We start from the raw sequence: 7834 nt of genomic DNA, 5'->3' as shown, positions 1-7834 counted from the left end.
TGTTGCTGAGGTAGAACCTAGAACGTACAAAAAAACATGTGGAATGTTGTTTTTGTTCTAAGAATCATTTTCTTAATCATTATTACTGTGAAATATTTGGATCAACCACATATCCTTCCACAAGCAACACATCTTATATGTATCTCAATATGACCAGTGGGTGTCCAGTCTTCTGTGTGGAGTCAGATTGACTATGTGTTGCTGGTTGTAGCAGCTGAGCAGTTTTCAGTTGGCAGAGATACCTGCAGAATGAGGACAGAAAGAGATGACCAAAAACTTGACATGTCGTATGTTGTGCAGCTGCATGTGGCTCAGGAGGTAGAGCGGGCATCCACTACGGCTCCTCCATTCCGCTTGCCTAAGAGTCCCTGTGCAAGACACTGAAAAACAGACTGTGATAGAGAAAGTGTTGCGTATGCACTGTATGAATGTGTGTGTGAATGGGTGAATGGCAAAAAACTGAACTGTAAAACTCTTTGAGTGGTCATCAAGACACACACACATCTGTAATTAAACAACATTCACACACACCTGTAATAAAACAACATTCAAACACATCTGTAATAAAACAACATTCACACACATCTGTAATAAAACAACATTCACAAAAATCTGTAATAAAACCACATTCACACACATCTGTAATTAAACAACATTCACACACATCTGTAATTAAACAACATTCACACACATCTGTCATAAAACAACATCCACACACATCTGTAATAAAACAACATTCACAAAAATCTGTAATTAAACAACATCCACACACATCTGTAATAAAACAACATTCACAAAAATCTGTAATTAAACAACATTCAAACATATCTGTAATAAAACAACATCCACACACATCTGTAATAAAACAACATTCACACACATCTGTAATAAAACAACATTCACACACATCTGTAATAAAACAACATTCACACATCTGTAATAAAACAACATCCACACACATCTGTAATTAAACAACATTCAAACATATCTGTAATTAAACAACATTCACACACATCTGTAATTAAACAACATTCAAACATATCTGTAATAAAACAACATTCACACACATCTGTAATAAAACAACATTCACACACATCTGTAATAAAACAACATCCACACACATCTGTAATTAAACAACATTCAAACATATCTGTAATAAAACAACATTCACACACATCTGTAATAAAACAACATCCACACACATCTGTAATTAAACAACATTCAAACATATCTGTAATAAAACAACATTCACACACATCTGTAATAAAACAACATTCACACACATCTGTAATAAAACAACATTCACACACATCTGTAATAAAACAACATTCACACACATCTGTAATAAAACAACATTCACACACATCTGTAATAAAACAACATTCACACACATCTGTAATAAAACAACATTCACACACATCTGTAATAAAACAACATTCACACACATCTGTAATAAAACAACATTCACACACATCTGTAATAAAACAACATTCACACACATCTGTAATTAAACAACATTCAAACATATCTGTAATAAAACAACATTCACACACATCTGTAATTAAACAACATTCAAACATATCTGTAATAAAACAACATTCACACACATCTGTAATAAAACAACATTCACACACATCTGTAATAAAACAACATTCACACACATCTGTAATAAAACAACATTCACACACATCTGTAATAAAACAACATTCACACACATCTGTAATAAAACAACATCCACACACATCTGTAATAAAACAACATTCACACACATCTGTAATTAAACAACATTCAAACATATCTGTAATAAAACAACATCCACACACATCTGTAATAAAACAACATTCACACACATCTGTAATAAAACAACATTCAAACACATCTGTAACAAAACCACATTCACACACATCTGTAATAAAACACTCACACACATCTGTAATAAAACAACATTCACACACATCTGTAATTAAACAACATTCAAACATATCTGTAATAAAACACATTCACACACATCTGTAATAAAACAACATTCACACACATCTGTAATAAAACAACATTCACACACATCTGTAATAAAACAACATTCACACACATCTGTAATAAAACAACATTCACACACATCTGTAATAAAACAACATTCACACACATCTGTAATAAAACAACATCCACACACATCTGTAATTAAACAACATTCACACACATCTGGAATAAAACAACATTCAAACACATCTGTAATAAAACCACATTCACACACATCTGTAATAGAACAACATCTACACACATCTGTAATTAAACAACATTCACACACATCTGTAATAAAACAACATTCACACAAATCTGTAATAGAACAACATTCACACAAATCTGTAATAGAACAACATTCACACACATCTGTAATAAAACAACATTCAAAAAATCTGTAATAGAACAACATTCACACACATCTGTAATAAAACAACATTCACACAAATCTGTAATAGAACAACATTCACACACATCTGTAATAAAACAACATTCACACACATCTGTAATAAAACAACATTCACAAAAATCTGTAATAAAACCACATTCACACAAATCTGTAATAGAACAACATCCACACACATCTGTAATTAAACAACATTCACACACATCTGTAATAAAACCACATTCACACACATCTGTAATAAAACAACATTCACACACATCTGTAATAAAACAACATTCACACAAATCTGTAATAGAACACATTCACACACATCTGTAATAAAACAACATTCACAAAAATCTGTAATAGAACAACATTCACACACATCTGTAATAAACAACATTCACACATCTGTAAAGAACAACATCCACACATATCTGTAATAAAACCACATCCACACATCTGTAATTAAACAACTCCACACATCTGTAATTAAACAACATTCAAACATATCTGTAATAAAACAACATTCAAACATATCTGTAATAAAACAACATTCACAAACATCTGTAATAAAACAACATCCACACACATCTGTAATTAAACAACATTCACACACATCTGTAATAAAACAACATTCAAACACATCTGTAATAAAACAACATCCACACACATCTGTAATAAAACCACATTCACACAAATCTGTAATAAAACCACATTCACACACATCTGTAATAGAACAACATTCACACACATCTGTAATAAAACAACATTCAAACACATCTGTAATAAAACAACATTCAAACACATCTGTAATAAAACAACATCCACACACATCTGTAATAAAACCACATTCACACAAATCTGTAATAAAACCACATTCACACACATCTGTAATAGAACAACATTCACACACATCTGTAATAAAACAACATCCACACACATCTGTAATAAAACAACATTCACACACATCTGTAATAAAACAACATTCACACACATCTGTAATAAAACAACATTCAAACATATCTGTAATAAAACAACATTCACACACATCTGTAATAAAACAACATCCACACACATCTGTAATAAAACAACATTCAAACATATCTGTAATAAAACAACATCCACACACATCTGTAATAAAACAACATCCACACATATCTGTAATAAAACAACATCCACATACATCTGTAATTAAACAACATTCACACACATCTGTAATAAAACAACATTCAAACACATTTGTAATAAAACCACATTCACACACATCTGTAATAGAACAACATCTACACACATCTGTAATTAAACAACATTCACACACATCTGTAATAAAACAACATTCCCACAAATCTGTAATAGAACAACATTCACACACATCTGTAATAAAACAACATTCACACAAATCTGTAATAAAACAACATTCACACACATCTTTAATTAAACAACATTCACACACATCTGTAATAAAACAACATTCACACACATCTGTAATAAAACAACATTCAAACACATCTGTAATAAAACAACATTCACACACATCTGTAATAAAACAACATTCACACACATCTGTAATAAAACAACATTCACACACATCTGTAATAAAACAACATTCACACACATCTGTAATAAAACAACATCCACACACATCTGTAATAAAACAACATTCACACACATCTGTAATAAAACAACATTCACACACATCTGTAATAAAACAACATTCACACACATCTGTAATAAAACAACATCCACACACATCTGTAATTAAACAACATTCACACACATCTGTAATTAAACAACATTCACACACATCTGTCATAAAACAACATCCACACACATCTGTAATAAAACAACATTCACAAAAATCTGTAATTAAACAACATCCACACACATCTGTAATAAAACAACATTCACAAAAATCTGTAATTAAACAACATTCAAACATATCTGTAATAAAACAACATCCACACACATCTGTAATAAAACAACATTCACACACATCTGTAATAAAACAACATTCAAACACATCTGTAACAAAACCACATTCACACACATCTGTAATAAAACCACATTCACACACATCTGTAATAAAACAACATTCACACACATCTGTAATTAAACAACATTCAAACATATCTGTAATAAAACAACATTCACACACATCTGTAATAAAACAACATTCACACACATCTGTAATAAAACAACATTCACACACATCTGTAATAAAACAACATTCACACACATCTGTAATAAAACAACATTCACACACATCTGTAATAAACACATTAACATCTGTAATAAAACAACATCCACACACATCTGTAATTAAACAACATTCACACACATCTGGAATAAAACAACATTCAAACACATCTGTAATAAAACCACATTCACACACATCTGTAATAGAACAACATCTACACACATCTGTAATTAAACAACATTCACACACATCTGTAATAAAACAACATTCACACAAATCTGTAATAGAACAACATTCACACAAATCTGTAATAGAACAACATTCACACACATCTGTAATAAAACAACATTCACAAAAATCTGTAATAAAACAACATTCACACACATCTGTAATAAAACAACATTCACACAAATCTGTAATAGAACAACATTCACACACATCTGTAATAAAACAACATTCACACACATCTGTAATAAAACAACATTCACAAAAATCTGTAATAAAACCACATTCACACAAATCTGTAATAGAACAACATCCACACACATCTGTAATTAAACAACATTCACACACATCTGTAATAAAACAACATTCACACACATCTGTAATAAAACAACATTCACACACATCTGTAATAAAACAACATTCACACAAATCTGTAATAGAACAACATTCACACACATCTGTAATAAAACAACATTCACACACATCTGTAATAGAACAACATTCACACACATCTGTAATAAAACAACATTCAAACACATCTGTAAAAGAACAACATCCACACACATCTGTAATAAAACCACATCCACACACATCTGTAATTAAACAACATTCACACACATCTGTAATTAAACAACATTCAAACATATCTGTAATAAAACAACATTCACAAACATCTGTAATAAAACAACATCCACACACATCTGTAATAAAACAACATTCACACACATCTGTAATAAAACAACATTCAAACACATCTGTAATAAAACAACATCCACACACATCTGTAATAAAACCACATTCACACAAATCTGTAATAAAACCACATTCACACACATCTGTAATAGAACAACATTCACACACATCTGTAATAAAACAACATTCACACATCTGTAATAAAACAACATTCAAACACATCTGTAATAAAACAACATCCACACACATCTGTAATAAAACCACATTCACACAAATCTGTAATAAAACCACATTCCACACATCTGTAATAGAACACATTCACACACATCTGTAATAAAACAACATCCACACACATCTGTAATAAAACAACATTCACACACATCTGTAATAAAACAACATTCACACACATCTGTAATTAAACAACATTCAAACATATCTGTAATAAAACAACATTCACACACATCTGTAATAAAACAACATCCACACACATCTGTAATAAAACAACATTCAAACATATCTGTAATAAAACAACATCCACACACATCTGTAATAAAACAACATCCACACATATCTGTAAAACAACATCCACATACATCTGTAATTAAACAACATTCACACACATCTGTAATAAAACAACATTCAACACATTTTAAAAAACCACATTTACACACATCTGTAATAGAACAACATCTACACACATCTGTAATTAAACAACATTCACACACATCTGTAATAAAACAACATTCCCACAAATCTGTAATAGAACATTCACACACATCTGTAATAAAACAACATTCACACAAATCTGTAATAAAACAACATTCACACACATCTTTAATTAAACAACATTCAAACATATCTGTAATAAAACAACATCCACACACATCTGTAATAAAACAACATTCACACACATCTGTAATAAAACAACATTCAAACACATCTGTAATAAAACAACATTCAAACACATCTGTAATAAAACAACATTCACACACATCTGTAATAAAACCACATTCACACACATCTGTAATTAAACAACATTCAAACACATCTGTAATAAAACAACATTCACAAACATCTGTAATAAAACAACATCCACACACATCTGTAATTAAACAACATTCACACACATCTGTAATAAAACAACATTCACACAAATCTGTAATAGAACAACATTCACACACATCTGTAATAAAACAACATTCACACAAATCTGTAATAAAACAACATTCACACACATCTGTAATAAAACAACATTCACACAAATCTGTAATAGAACAACATTCACACACATCTGTAATAAAACAACATTCACAAAAATCTGTAATAAAACAACATCCACACACATCTGTAATTAAACAACATTCAAACATATCTGTAATAAAACAACATCCACACATATCTGTAATAAAACAACATTCACACACATCTGTAATAAAACAACATTCACACACATCTGTAATAAAACAGCATTCAAACACATCTGTAATAGAACAACATCCACACACATCTGTAATAAAACCACATCCACACACATCTGTAATAAAACAACATTCACACACATCTGTAATAAAACAACATTCACACACATCTGTAATTAAACAACATTCACACATATCTGTAATAAAACAACATTCACAAACATCTGTAATAAAACAACATCCACACACATCTGTAATTAAACAACATTCACACACATCTGTAATAAAACAACATTCACACAAATCTATAATAAAACCACATTCACACACATCTGTAATAGAACAACATTCACACACATCTGTAATAAAACAACATTCAAACACATCTGTAATAAAACAACATTCAAACACATCTGTAATAAAACAACATCCACACACATCTGTAATAAAACCACATTCACACAAATCTGTAATAAAACCACATTCACACACATCTGTAATAGAACAACATTCACACACATCTGTAATAAAACAACATTCACACACATCTGTAATAAAACAACATTCAAACATATCTGTAATAAAACAGTTGTGTGTTTGTCATACAGCTTGGTGCGGGCTGGGGGCGGGGCTCCTAACGGAACTGCACCAAGTTATCTAAAGTTATGGATATAACCGGATATGAGGAACCTTTGTACCTTACCTCAAAACACCTAAATGATCTCTTAATTGTCTCACAACAACAAAGTCCCAGCATTTTGTTCATGCAGCCCATTACCATACAGATAAACTACAACCAGAACCACCGTGTGTTAAATACACATTGGACATATCACCGCGGTTGAATCAGACTTTTAGTGTGAAATTTGAAACAGGAAGCTGGTTTTTAATGCT

The sequence above is a fragment of the Hippoglossus stenolepis genome, chromosome 21 (genome assembly GCF_022539355.2).
Source record: "Hippoglossus stenolepis isolate QCI-W04-F060 chromosome 21, HSTE1.2, whole genome shotgun sequence".
Lineage (NCBI taxonomy): Eukaryota > Metazoa > Chordata > Actinopteri > Pleuronectiformes > Pleuronectidae > Hippoglossus > Hippoglossus stenolepis.
The sequence above is the reverse complement of the archived record's forward strand: the minus strand, read 5'-3'. Positions refer to the sequence as shown.